Raw genomic sequence first — 14,449 nt, 5'->3', positions numbered from 1 at the left:
CATGTAAATTTGTTTCTAAACTCTTCGTTATTTTACAAGGAAATTAGTGTTTAGTTGACAACTTTTTAAAACACACCTCTGGATTTAATTACTTCTCGAGTTAAAAATCTCATTCCATCATTAAAAAAAATAAAAAAATGTTGTTGTAAATTTGCTTCTAAGCTCTTCGTTTTTTTACAAGGAAATTAGTGTTTAGTTGACAACTTTTTAAAACACACCTCTGGATTTAATTACTTCTCGAATTAAAAATCTCATTCCATCATTAAAAAAAAATAAAAAATGTAGTTGTCTGGGTGGTGTTGTTGGTTATCACGCAAATCTAACACATTAGTGGTCCCTAGTGCAAACCTGGGCTCAAACATGTTATTTTGCTTTCCACCTGTGTTTTTATCAGGAGATGTTTTGAAATTATATTGGTAAGTATTTTCCTTTCTCAATTATACTTTGATAGATTTTAGTGTATGTTTCGTACATGAGTTTACACATTAGAAATGAGAATAAAAATCATAGTTAGTGTTTGGTTGACAACTTTATAAAACACAAGTATGGATTTAATTAACCCTACAATTAAAAATCATATTCCCTAATTATAAACGGTAACATTTCGATTAGATTTCTAATAAGAAAGTAGAAAATGTAGCTTGTCTGGGTGGTGTAGTTGGTTATTACACTAGTCTCTTAGAGTGGAGGTCCCTAATTCAAACCTGGGCTCAAACATGTAAATTTGGTTCTAAGCTCTTCTTTTTTCTACTAAGAAATTAGTGTTTGGTTGACGACTTATTAAAACATAACTATGGATTTAATTACTTCTCGAATTAAAAATCTCATTCCATTATTAAAAATCGTATCATTCTAATTTAGTTAGTAAAAAGAAAATAAAAACTGTAGTTGTCTGGGTGGTGTTGTTGGTTATCACGCAAATCTAACACATTAGTGGTCCCTAGTGCAAACCTGGGCTCAAACATGTTATTTTGCTTTCCACCTGTGTTTTTACCAGGAGATGTTTTGAAATTATATTGGTAAGTATTTTCCTTTCTTAATTATACTTTGATAGATTTTAGTGTATGTTTCGTACATGAGTTTACACATTAGAAATGAGATAAAAATCATAGTTAGTGCTTGGTTGACAACTTTATAAAACACAAGTATGGATTTGATTACCCTACAATTAAAAATCATATTCCCTAATTATAAACGGTAACATTTCGATTAGATTTCTAATAAGAAAGTAGAAAATGTAGCTTGTCTGGGTGGTGTAGTTGGTTATTACACTAGTCTCATAGAGTGGAGGTCCCTAATTCAAACTTGGGCTCAAACATGTAAATTTGGTTCTAAGCTCTTCTTTTTTTTTTTTTTTTTTACTAAGAAATTAGTGTTTGGTTGACGACTTATTAAAACATAACTATGGATTTAATTACTTCTCGAATTAAAAATCTCATTCCATCATTAAAAATCGTATCATTCTAATTTAGTTAGTAAAAAGAAAATAAAAACTGTAGTTGTCTGGGTGGTGTTGTTGGTTATCACGTGAATCTAACACATTAGTGGTCCCTAGTGCAAACCTGGGCTCAAACATATTATTTTGCTTTCCACATGTGTTTTTACCAGGAGATGTTTTGAAATTATATTGGTAAGTATTTTCCTTTCTTAATTATACTTTGATAGATTTTAGTGTATGTTTTGTACATGAGTTTACACATTAGAAATGAGAATAAAAATCATAGTTAGTGTTTGGTTGACAACTTTATAAAACACATGTATGGATTTGATTACCCCTATTATTAAAAATCACATTCCCTATTTATAAACGGTAATATTCCGATTATATTAGTAATAAGAAAGTAGAAAGTGTAACTTGTTTGGGTGGTGTAGTTGGATATCACGCTAGTCTCACACGACTAGAGGTCCCCTATTCAAACCTGGGCTCAGACATGTAAATTTGGTTCTAAGCTCTTCTTTTTTTTTTTTTTACTAAGGAAATTAGTGTTTGGTTGACGACTTATTAAAACATAACTATGTATTTAATTACTTCTCGAATTAAAAATCGTATCATTCCTATTCAGTTAGTAAAAAAAATAAAAATGTAGTTGTCTGGGTGGTGTAGTTGGTTATCACGCAAATCTAATCACATTAGTGGTCCCAAGTGCAAACCTAGGGCTCAAACATGTTATTTTGCTTTCCACCTGTGTTTTTACCAGGAGATGTTTTGAAATTATATTGGTAAAGTATTTTCCTTTCTTAATTATACTTTGATAGATTTTAGTGTATGTTTCGTACATGAGTTTACACATTAGAAATGAGAATAAAAATCATAGTTAGTGCTTTGGTTGACAACTTTATAAAACACATGTATGGATTTGATTACCCCTATTATTAAAAATCACATTCCCTATTTATAAACGGTAATATTCCGATTATATTAGTAATAAGAAAGTAGAAAAGGTGTAACATTGTTTGGTGTGGTGTAGTTGGATTATCACGCTAGTCTCACACACTAGAGGTCCCTAGTTCAAACCTGGGCTTAGACATGTAAATTTGGTTCTAAGCTCTTCTTTTTTTTTTTTTTTTTACTAAGAAATTAGTGTTTGGTTGACGACTTATTAAAACATAACTATGTATTTAATTACTTCTCGAATTAAAAATCGTATCATTCTAATTTAGTTAGTAAAAAGAAAATAAAAAATGTAGTTGTCTGGGTGGTGTAGTTGGTTATCACGCAAATCTATCACATTAGTGGTCCCAAGTGCAAACCTGGGCTCAAACATGTTATTTTGCTTTCCACCTGTGTTTTTACCAGGAGATGTTTTGAAATTATATTGGTAAGTATTTTCCTTTCTTAATTATACTTTGATAGATTTTAGTGTATGTTTCGTACATGAGTTTACACATTAGAAATGAGAATAAAAATCATAGTTAGTGCTTGGTTGACAACTTTATAAAACACAAGTATGGATTTGATTACCCTACAATTAAAAATCATATTCCCTAATTATAAACGGTAACATTTCGATTAGATTTCTAATAAGAAAGTAGAAAATGTAGCTTGTCTGGGTGGTGTAGTTGGTTATCACACTAGTCTCATAGACTAGAGGTCCCAAATTCAAACCTGGGCTCAGACATGTAAATTTGGTTCTTAGCTCTTCTTTTTTTTTTTTTTTACTAAGAAATTAGTGTTTGGTTGACGACTTATTAAAACATAACTATGGATTTAATTACTTCTCGAATTAAAAATCTCATTCCATCATTAAAAATCGTATCATTCTAATTTAGTTACTAAAAAGAAAATAAAAAATGTAGTTGTCTGGTTGGTGTTGTTGGTTATCACGCAAATCTAACACATTAGTGGTCCCTAGTGCAAACCTGGGATCAAACATGTTATTTTGCTTTCCACCTGTGTTTTTACCAGGAGGTGTTTTGAAATTATATTGGTAAGTATTTTCCTTTCTTAATTATACTTTGATAGATTTTTGTGTATGTTTCGTACATCAGTTTACACATTAGAAATGAGAATAAAAATCATAGTTAGTGTTTGGTTGACAACTTTATAAAACAAAAGTATGGATTTGATTACCCCTATTATTAAAAATCACATTCCCTATTTATAAACGGTAACATTCCGATTAGATTTGTAATAAGAAAGTAGAAAGTGTAACTTGTCTGGGTGGTGTAGTTGGTTATCATGCTTGTCTCACACACTAGAGGTCCCCAGTTCAAACCCGGGCTTAGACATGTTTATTTACTTTTAAGCTCTTCATTTTTTACAAGGAAATTAGTGATTGGTTGACAACTTTTTAAAACACACCTCTGGATTTAGTTACTTCTCGAATTAAAAATCGTATCATTCTAATTTAGTTAGTAAAAAGAAAAAAAAAATGTAGTTATCTGGGTGGTGCAGTTGGTTATCACGCAAATCTAACACATTAGTGGTCCCTAGTGCAAACCTGGGCTCAAGCATGTTATTTTGCTTTCCACCTATGTTTTTACCAGGAGATGTTTTGAAATTATATTGGTAAGTATTTTCCTTTCTTAATTATACTTTGATAGATTTTTGTGTATGTTTCGTACATGAGTTTACACATTAGAAACGAGAATAAAAATCATAGTTAGTGCTTGGTTGACAACTTTATAAAACACAAGTATGGATTTGATTACCCCTACAATTAAAAATCATATTCTCTAATTATAAACGGTAACATTTCGATTAGATTTCTAATAAGAACGTAGAAAATGTAGCTTGTCTGTGTGGTGTAGTTGGTTATCACACTAGTCTCATAGATTGGAGGTCCCCAATTCCAACCTGGGCTCAGACATGTAAATTTGTTTCTAAACTCTTCGTTTTTTTTACAAGGAAATTAGTGTTTAGTTGACAACTTTTTAAAACACACCTCTGGATTTAATTACTTCTCGAGTTAAAAATCTCATTCCATCATTAAAAAAAATAAAAAAATGTTGTTGTAAATTTGCTTCTAAGCTCTTCGTTTTTTTACAAGGAAATTAGTGTTTAGTTGACAACTTTTTAAAACACACCTCTGGATTTAATTACTTCTCGAATTAAAAATCTCATTCCATCATTAAAAAAAATAAAAAATGTAGTTGTCTGGGTGGTGTTGTTGGTTATCACGCAAATCTAACACATTAGTGGTCCCTAGTGCAAACCTGGGCTCAAACATGTTATTTTGCTTTCCACCTGTGTTTTTACCTGGAGATGTTTTGAAATTATATTGGTAAGTATTTTCCTTTCTTAATTATACTTTGATAGATTTTAGTGTATGTTTCGTACATGAGTTTACACATTAGAAATGAGAATAAAAATCATAGTTAGTGTTTGGTTGACAACTTTATAAAACACAAGTATGGATTTTTTTTTTGAATGCTACTAGCTCTATTACATTGTAGTATCTGTTCATATACTTTCTCAACCTACTGAAACACAGAGAGCTAATAACGCCTCCACTGAGGCTTGAATTTACAACCTTCCAAATGGAAGTCCAACCCGGATACCATTAGACCACAAGTATGGATTTAATTAACCCTACAATTAAAAATCATATTCCCTAATTATAAACGGTAACATTTCGATTAGATTTCTAATAAGAAAGTAGAAAATGTAGCTTGTCTGGGTGGTGTAGTTGGTTATTACACTAGTCTCATAGAGTGGAGGTCCCTAATTCAAACCTGGGCTTAAACATGTAAATTTGGTTCTAAGCTCTTCTTTTTTTTTTTTTTTTTTTACTAAGAAATTAGTGTTTGGTTGACGACTTATTAAAACATAACTATGGATTTAATTACTTCTCGAATTAAAAATCTCATTCCATCATTAAAAATCGTATCATTCTAATTTAGTTAGTAAAAAGAAAATAAAAACTGTAGTTGTCTGGGTGGTGTTGTTGGTTATCACGTGAATCTAACACATTAGTGGTCCCTAGTGCAAACCTGGGCTCAAACATATTATTTTGCTTTCCACATGTGTTTTTACCAGGAGATGTTTTGAAATTATATTGGTAAGTAGTTTCCTTTCTTAATTATACTTTGATAGATTTTAGTGTATGTTTTGTACATGAGTTTACACATTAGAAATGAGAATAAAAATCATAGTTAGTGTTTGGTTGACAACTTTATAAAACACATGTATGGATTTGATTACCCCTATTATTAAAAATCACATTCCCTATTTATAAACGGTAATATTCCGATTATATTAGTAATAAGAAAGTAGAAGGTGTAACTTGTTTGGGTGGTGTAGTTGGATATCACGCTAGTCTCACACACTAGAGGTCCCTAGTTCAAACCTGGGCTCAGACATGTAAATTTGGTTCTAAGCTCTTCTTTCTTTTTTTTTTTTTACTAAGAAATTAGTGTTTGGTTGACGACTTATTAACACATAACTATGTATTTAATTACTTCTCGAATTAAAAATCTCATTCCATCATTAAAAATCGTATCATTCTAATTTAGTTAGTAAAAAGAAAATAAAAAATGTAGTTGTCTGGTTGGTGTTGTTGGTTATCACGCAAATCTAACACATTAGTGGTCCCTAGTGCAAACCTGGGATCAAACATGTTATTTTGCTTTCCACCTGTGTTTTTACCAGGAGGTGTTTTGAAATTATATTGGTAAGTATTTTCCTTTCTTAATTATACTTTGATAGATTTTTGTGTATGTTTCGTACATCAGTTTACACATTAGAAATGAGAATAAAAATCATAGTTAGTGTTTGGTTGACAACTTTATAAAACAAAAGTATGGATTTGATTACCCCTATTATTAAAAATCACATTCCCTATTTATAAACGGTAACATTCCGATTAGATTTGTAATAAGAAAGTAGAAATTGTAACTTGTCTGGGTGGTGTAGTTGGTTATCACGCTTGTCTCACACACTAGAGGTCCCCAGTTCAAACCTGGGCTTAGACATGTTTATTTACTTTTAAGCTCTTCATTTTTTACAAGGAAATTAGTGATTGGTTGACAACTTTTTAAAACACACCTCTGGATTTAGTTACTTCTCGAATTAAAAATCGTATCATTCTAATTTAGTTAGTAAAAAGAAAAAAAATGTAGTTGTCTGGGTGGTGCAGTTGGTTATCACGCAAATCTAACACATTTGTGGTCCCTAGTGCAAACCTGGGCTCAAGCATGTTATTTTGCTTTCCACCTATGTTTTTACCAGGAGATGTTTTGAAATTATATTGGTAAGTATTTTCCTTTCTTAATTATACTTTGATAGATTTTTGTGTATGTTTCGTACATGAGTTTACACATTAGAAATGAGAATAAAAGTCATAGTTAGTGCTTGGTTGACAACTTTATAAAACACAAGTATGGATTTGATTACCCCTACAATTAAAAATCATATTCTCTAATTATATACGGTAACATTTCGATTAGATTTCTAATAAGAACGTAGAAAATGTAGCTTGTCTGTGTGGTGTAGTTGGTTATCACACTAGTCTCATAGATTGGAGGTCCCCAATTCCAACCTGGGCTCAGACATGTAAATTTGTTTCTAAACTCTTCGTTTTTTTACAAGGAAATTAGTGTTTAGTTGACAACTTTTTAAAACACACCTCTGGATTTAATTACTTCTCGAGTTAAAAATCTCATTCCATCATTAAAAAAATAAAAAATGTTGTTGTAAATTTGCTTCTAAGCTCTTCGTTTTTTTACAAGGAAATTAGTGTTTAGTTGACAACTTTTTAAAACACACCTCTGGATTTAATTATTTCTCGAATTAAAAATCTCAATCCATCATTAAAAAAAATAAAAAATGTAGTTGTCTGGGTGGTGTTGTTGGTTATCACGCAAATCTAACACATTAGTGGTCCCTAGTGCAAACCTGGGCTCAAACATGTTATTTTGCTTTCCACCTGTGTTTTTACCAGGAGATGTTTTGAAATTATATTGGTAAGTATTTTCCTTTCTTAATTATACTTTGATAGATTTTAGTGTATGTTTTGTACATGAGTTTACACAATAGAAATGAGAATAAAAATCATAGTTAGTGTTTGGTTGACAACTTTATAAAACACAAGTATGGATTTAATTAACCCTACAATTAAAAATCTTATTCCCTAATTATAAACGGTAACATTTCGATTAGATTTCTAATAAGAAAGTAGAAAATGTAGCTTGTCTGGGTGGTGTAGTTGGTTATTACACTAGTCTCATAGAGTGGAGGTCCCTAATTCAAACCTGGGCTCAAACATGTAAATTTGGTTCTAAGCTCTTCTTTTTTTTACTAAGAAATTAGTGTTTGGTTGACGACTTATTAAAACATAACTATGGATTTAATTACTTCTCGAATTAAAAATCTCATTCCATCATTAAAAATCGTATCATTCTAATTTAGTTAGTAAAAAGAAAATAAAAACTGTAGTTGTCTGGGTGGTGTTGTTGGTTATCACGCAAATCTAACACATTAGTGGTCCCTAGTGCAAACCTGGGCTCAAACATGTTATTTTGCTTTCCACCTGTGTTTTTACCAGGAGATGTTTTGAAATTATATTGGTAAGTATTTTCCTTTCTTAATTATACTTTGATAGATTTTAGTGTATGTTTCGTACATGAGTTTACACATTAGAAATGAGATAAAAATCATAGTTAGTGCTTGGTTGACAACTTTATAAAACACAAGTATGGATTTGATTACCCTACAATTAAAAATCATATTCCCTAATTATAAACGGTAACATTTCGATTAGATTTCTAATAAGAAAGTAGAAAATGTAGCTTGTCTGGGTGGTGTAGTTGGTTATTACACTAGTCTCATAGAGTGGAGGTCCCTAATTCAAACCTGGGCTCAAACATGTAAATTTGGTTCTAAGCTCTTCTTTTTTTTTTTTTTTACTAAGAAATTAGTGTTTTGGTTGACGACTTATTAAAACATAACTATGGATTTAATTACTTCTCGAATTAAAAATCTCATTCCATCATTAAAAATCGTATCATTCTAATTTAGTTAGTAAAAAGAAAATAAAAACTGTAGTTGTCTGGGTGGTGTTGTTGGTTATCACGTGAAATCTAACACATTAGTGGTCCCTAGTGCAAACCTGGGCTCAAACATATTATTTTGCTTTCCACATGTGTTTTTACCAGGAGATGTTTTGAAATTATATTGGTAAGTAATTTCCTTTCTTAATTATACTTTGATAGATTTTAGTGTATGTTTGTACATGAGTTTACACATTAGAAATGAGAATAAAAATCATAGTTAGTGTTTGGTTGACAACTTTATAAAACACATGTATGGATTTGATTACCCCTATTATTAAAAATCACATTCCCTATTTATAAACGGTAATATTCCGATTATATTTAGTAATAAGAAAGTAGAAAGGTGTAACTTGTCTGGGTGGTGTAGTTGGATTATCACGCTAGTCTCACACACTAGGAGGTCCCTAATTCAAACCTGGGCTCAGACATGTAAATTTGGTTCTAAGCTCTTCTTTCTTTTTTTATTTTACTAAGAAATTAGTGTTTGGTTGACGACTTATTAAAACATAACTATGTATTTAATTACTTCTCGAATTAAAATTATCATTAAATCGTATCATTCTAATTTAGTTAGTAAAAAGAAAATAAAAAATGTAGTTGTCTGGGTGGTGTAGTTGGTTATCACGCAAATCTATCACATTAGTGGTCCCAAGTGCAAACCAGGGCTCAAACATGTTATTTTGCTTTCCACCTGTGTTTTTACCAGGAGATGTTTTGAAATTATATTGGAAAGTATTTTCCTTTCTTAATTATACTTTGATAGATTTTAGTGTATGTTTCGTAAATGAGTTTACACATTAGAAATGAGAATAAAAATCATAGTTAGTGCTTGGTTGACAACTTTATAAAACACAAGTATGGATTTGATTACCCCTAAAATTAAAAATCATATTCCCTAATTATAAACGGTAATATTTCGATTAAGATTTCTAATAAGAAAGTAGAAAATGTAGCATTGTCTGTGTGGTGTAGTTGGTTATCACACTAGTCTCATAGGACTGGAGGTCCCCAATTCAAACTTGCGTTCAGACATGTAAATTTGCCTCTAAGCTCTTCGTTTTTTTTACACGGAAATTAATGTTTTAGTTGACAACTTATTAAAACACACCTCATGGATTTAATTACTTCTTGAATTAAAAATCTCATTCCATCATTAAAATCGTATCATTCTAATTAGTAAAAAAAAAAATGTAGTTGTCTGGGTGGTGTTGTTGGTTATCACGCAAATCTAACACATTAGTGGTCCCTAGTGCAAACCTGGGCTCAAACATGTTATTTTGCTTTCCACCTGTGTTTTTACCAGGAGATGTTTTGAAATTATATTGGTAAGTATTTTCCTTTCTTAATTATACTTTGATAGATTTTAGTGTATGTTTCGTACATGAGTTTACACATTAGAAATGAGATAAAAATCATAGTTAGTGCTTGGTTGACAACTTTATAAAACACAAGTATGGATTTGATTACCCTACAATTAAAAATCATATTCCCTAATTATAAACGGTAACATTTCGATTAGATTTCTAATAAGAAAGTAGAAAATGTAGCTTGTCTGGGTGGTGTAGTTGGTTATCACACTAGTCTCATAGACTAGAGGTCCCAAATTCAAACCTGGGCTCAGACATGTAAATTTGGTTCTTAGCTCTTTTTTTTTTTTTTTTTAACTAAGAAATTAGTGTTTGGTTGACGACTTATTAAAACATAACTATGGATTTAATTACTTCTCGAATTAAAAATCTCATTCCATCATTAAAAATCGTATCATTCTAATTTAGTTAGTAAAAAGAAAATAAAAAATGTAGTTGTCTGGTTGGTGTTGTTGGTTATCACGCAAATCTAACACATTAGTGGTCCCTAGTGCAAACCTGGGATCAAACATGTTATTTTGCTTTCCACCTGTGTTTTTACCAGGAGGTGTTTTGAAATTATATTGGTAAGTATTTTCCTTTCTTAATTATACTTTGATAGATTTTTGTGTATGTTTCGTACATGAGTTTACACATTAGAAATGAGAATAAAAATCATAGTTAGTGTTTGGTTGACAACTTTATAAAACAAAAGTATGTATTTGATTACCCCTATTATTAAAAATCACATTCCCTATTTATAAACGGTAACATTCCGATTAGATTTGTAATAAGAAAGTAGAAATTGTAACTTGTCTGGGTGGTGTAGTTGGTTATCACGCTTGTCTCACACACTAGAGGTCCCCAGTTCAAACCTGGGCTTAGACATGTTTATTTACTTTTAAGCTCTTCATTTTTTACAAGGAAATTAGTGATTGGTTGACAACTTTTTAAAACACACCTCTGGATTTAGTTACTTCTCGAATTAAAAATCGTATCATTCTAATTTAGTTAGTAAAAAGAAAAAAAAATGTAGTTATCTGGGTGGTGCAGTTGGTTATCACGCAAATCTAACACATTAGTGGTCCCTAGTGCAAACCTGGGCTCAAGCATGTTATTTTGCTTTCCACCTATGTTTTTACCAGGAGATGTTTTGAAATTATATTGGTAAGTATTTTCCTTTCTTAATTATACTTTGATAGATTTTTGTGTATGTTTCGTACATGAGTTTACACATTAGAAACGAGAATAAAAATCATAGTTAGTGCTTGGTTGACAACTTTATAAAACACAAGTATGGATTTGATTACCCTACAATTAAAAATCATATTCCCTAATTATAAACGGTAACATTTCGATTAGATTTCTAATAAGAAAGTAGAAAATGTAGCTTGTCTGGGTGGTGTAGTTGGTTATCACACTAGTCTCATAGACTAGAGGTCCCAAATTCAAACCTGGGCTCAGACATGTAAATTTGGTTCTTAGCTCTTTTTTTTTTTTTTTTTACTAAGAAATTAGTGTTTGGTTGACGACTTATTAAAACATAACTATGGATTTAATTACTTCTCGAATTAAAAATCTCATTCCATCATTAAAAATCGTATCATTCTAATTTAGTTAGTAAAAGGAAAATAAAAAATGTAGTTGTCTGGTTGGTGTTGTTGGTTATCACGCAAATCTAACACATTAGTGGTCCCTAGTGCAAACCTGGGATCAAACATGTTATTTTGCTTTCCACCTGTGTTTTTACCAGGAGGTGTTTTGAAATTATATTGGTAAGTATTTTCCTTTCTTAATTATACTTTGATAGATTTTTGTGTATGTTTCGTACATGAGTTTACACATTAGAAATGAGAATAAAAATCATAGTTAGTGTTTGGTTGACAACTTTATAAAACAAAAGTATGTATTTGATTACCCCTATTATTAAAAATCACATTCCCTATTTATAAACGGTAACATTCCGATTAGATTTGTAATAAGAAAGTAGAAATTGTAACTTGTCTGGGTGGTGTAGTTGGTTATCACGCTTGTCTCACACACTAGAGGTCCCCAGTTCAAACCTGGGCTTAGACATGTTTATTTACTTTTAAGCTCTTCATTTTTTACAAGGAAATTAGTGATTGGTTGACAACTTTTTAAAACACACCTCTGGATTTAGTTACTTCTCGAATTAAAAATCGTATCATTCTAATTTAGTTAGTAAAAAGAAAAAAAAATGTAGTTATCTGGGTGGTGCAGTTGGTTATCACGCAAATCTAACACATTAGTGGTCCCTAGTGCAAACCTGGGCTCAAGCATGTTATTTTGCTTTCCACCTATGTTTTTACCAGGAGATGTTTTGAAATTATATTGGTAAGTATTTTCCTTTCTTAATTATACTTTGATAGATTTTTGTGTATGTTTCGTACATGAGTTTACACATTAGAAACGAGAATAAAAATCATAGTTAGTGCTTGGTTGACAACTTTATAAAACACAAGTATGGATTTGATTACCCCTACAATTAAAAATCATATTCTCTAATTATAAACGGTAACATTTCGATTAGATTTCTAATAAGAACGTAGAAAATGTAGCTTGTCTGTGTGGTGTAGTTGGTTATCACACTAGTCTCATAGATTGGAGGTCCCCAATTCCAACCTGGGCTCAGACATGTAAATTTGTTTCTAAACTCTTCGTTTTTTTTACATGGAAATTAGTGTTTAGTTGACAACTTTTTAAAACACACCTCTGGATTTAATTACTCCTCGAGTTAAAAATCTCATTCCATCATTAAAAAAAATAAAAAAATGTTGTTGTAAATTTGCTTCTAAGCTCTTCGTTTTTTTACAAGGAAATTAGTGTTTAGTTGACAACTTTTTAAAACACACCTCTGGATTTAATTACTTCTCGAATTAAAAATCTCATTCCATCATTAAAAAAAATAAAAAATGTAGTTGTCTGGGTGGTGTTGTTGGTTATCACGCAAATCTAACACATTAGTGGTCCCTAGTGCAAACCTGGGCTCAAACATGTTATTTTGCTTTCCACCTGTGTTTTTACCTGGAGATGTTTTGAAATTATATTGGTAAGTATTTTCCTTTCTTAATTATACTTTGATAGATTTTAGTGTATGTTTCGTACATGAGTTTACACATTAGAAATGAGAATAAAAATCATAGTTAGTGTTTGGTTGACAACTTTATAAAACACAAGTATGGATTTTTTTTTTTGAATGCTACTAGCTCTATTACATTGTAGTATCTGTTCATATACTTTCTCAACCTACTGAAACACAGAGAGCTAATAACGCCTCCACTGAGGCTTGAACTTACAACCTTCCAAATGGAAGTCCAACCCGGATACCATTAGACCACAAGTATGGATTTAATTAACCCTACAATTAAAAATCATATTCCCTAATTATAAACGGTAACATTTCGATTAGATTTCTAATAAGAAAGTAGAAAATGTAGCTTGTCTGGGTGGTGTAGTTGGTTATTACACTAGTCTCATAGAGTGGAGGTCCCTAATTCAAACTTGGGCTCAAACATGTAAATTTGGTTCTAAGCTCTTCTTTTTTTTTTTTTTTTTACTAAGAAATTAGTGTTTGGTTGACGACTTATTAAAACATAACTATGGATTTAATTACTTCTCGAATTAAAAATCTCATTCCATCATTAAAAATCGTATCATTCTAATTTAGTTAGTAAAAAGAAAATAAAAACTGTAGTTGTCTGGGTGGTGTTGTTGGTTATCACGTGAATCTAACACATTAGTGGTCCCTAGTGCAAACCTGGGCTCAAACATATTATTTTGCTTTCCACATGTGTTTTTACCAGGAGATGTTTTGAAATTATATTGGTAAGTAATTTCCTTTCTTAATTATACTTTGATAGATTTTAGTGTATGTTTTGTACATGAGTTTACACATTAGAAATGAGAATAAAAATCATAGTTAGTGCTTGGTTGACAACTTTATAAAACACAAGTATGGATTTGATTACCCCTACAATTAAAAATCATATTCTCTAATTATAAACGGTAACATTTCGATTAGATTTCTAATAAGAACGTAGAAAATGTAGCTTGTCTGTGTGGTGTAGTTGGTTATCACACTAGTCTCATAGATTGGAGGTCCCCAATTCCAACCTGGGCTCAGACATGTAAATTTGTTTCTAAACTCTTCGTTTTTTTACATGGAAATTAGTGTTTAGTTGACAACTTTTTAAAACACACCTCTGGATTTAATTACTTCTCGAGTTAAAAATCTCATTCCATCATTAAAAAAAATAAAAAAATGTTGTTGTAAATTTGCTTCTAAGCTCTTCGTTTTTTTACAAGGAAATTAGTGTTTAGTTGACAACTTTTTAAAACACACCTCTGGATTTAATTACTTCTCGAATTAAAAATCTCATTCCATCATTAAAAAAAATAAAAAATGTAGTTGTCTGGGTGGTGTTGTTGGTTATCACGCAAATCTAACACATTAGTGGTCCCTAGTGCAAACCTGGGCTCAAACATGTTATTTTGCTTTCCACCTGTGTTTTTACCTGGAGATGTTTTGAAATTATATTGGTAAGTATTTTCCTTTCTTAATTATACTTTGATAGATTTTAGTGTATGTT

At 30.8% G+C, this 14,449-nt stretch overlaps 10 non-coding genes across 10 annotated transcripts; all 10 read left to right on the top strand.

Moving 5' to 3' along the window:
• Positions 1-2,452: 2,452 nt before the first annotated feature.
• Positions 2,453-2,528, top strand: TRNAV-CAC. Its single transcript has one exon. It is a non-coding gene; the product is annotated as a tRNA-Val (tRNA).
• A 517-nt stretch (positions 2,529-3,045) lies between these two features.
• Positions 3,046-3,119, top strand: TRNAM-CAU. Its single transcript has one exon. It is a non-coding gene; the product is annotated as a tRNA-Met (tRNA).
• Positions 3,120-3,655: 536 nt separating this feature from the next.
• On the top strand, positions 3,656-3,729 carry TRNAV-CAC. Its single transcript has one exon. It is a non-coding gene; the product is annotated as a tRNA-Val (tRNA).
• Positions 3,730-5,728: 1,999 nt separating this feature from the next.
• On the top strand, positions 5,729-5,802 carry TRNAV-CAC. Its single transcript has one exon. It is a non-coding gene; the product is annotated as a tRNA-Val (tRNA).
• A 538-nt stretch (positions 5,803-6,340) lies between these two features.
• Positions 6,341-6,414, top strand: TRNAV-CAC. The gene has a single exon. It is a non-coding gene; the product is annotated as a tRNA-Val (tRNA).
• A 2,431-nt stretch (positions 6,415-8,845) lies between these two features.
• On the top strand, positions 8,846-8,921 carry TRNAV-CAC. The gene has a single exon. It is a non-coding gene; the product is annotated as a tRNA-Val (tRNA).
• Positions 8,922-10,043: 1,122 nt separating this feature from the next.
• TRNAM-CAU lies at positions 10,044-10,117 on the top strand. The gene has a single exon. It is a non-coding gene; the product is annotated as a tRNA-Met (tRNA).
• Positions 10,118-10,653: 536 nt separating this feature from the next.
• TRNAV-CAC lies at positions 10,654-10,727 on the top strand. Its single transcript has one exon. It is a non-coding gene; the product is annotated as a tRNA-Val (tRNA).
• A 505-nt stretch (positions 10,728-11,232) lies between these two features.
• On the top strand, positions 11,233-11,306 carry TRNAM-CAU. Its single transcript has one exon. It is a non-coding gene; the product is annotated as a tRNA-Met (tRNA).
• Positions 11,307-11,841: 535 nt separating this feature from the next.
• Positions 11,842-11,915, top strand: TRNAV-CAC. Its single transcript has one exon. It is a non-coding gene; the product is annotated as a tRNA-Val (tRNA).
• Positions 11,916-14,449: the final 2,534 nt, after the last annotated feature.

The sequence above is a fragment of the Ipomoea nil genome, unplaced genomic scaffold (assembly GCF_001879475.1).
Source record: "Ipomoea nil cultivar Tokyo-kokei standard unplaced genomic scaffold, Asagao_1.1 scaffold1099, whole genome shotgun sequence".
Taxonomy (NCBI): Eukaryota; Viridiplantae; Streptophyta; class Magnoliopsida; order Solanales; family Convolvulaceae; genus Ipomoea; species Ipomoea nil.
Note: the sequence above shows the minus strand (reverse complement) of the source record. Positions and strands in the feature narration are given on the sequence as shown.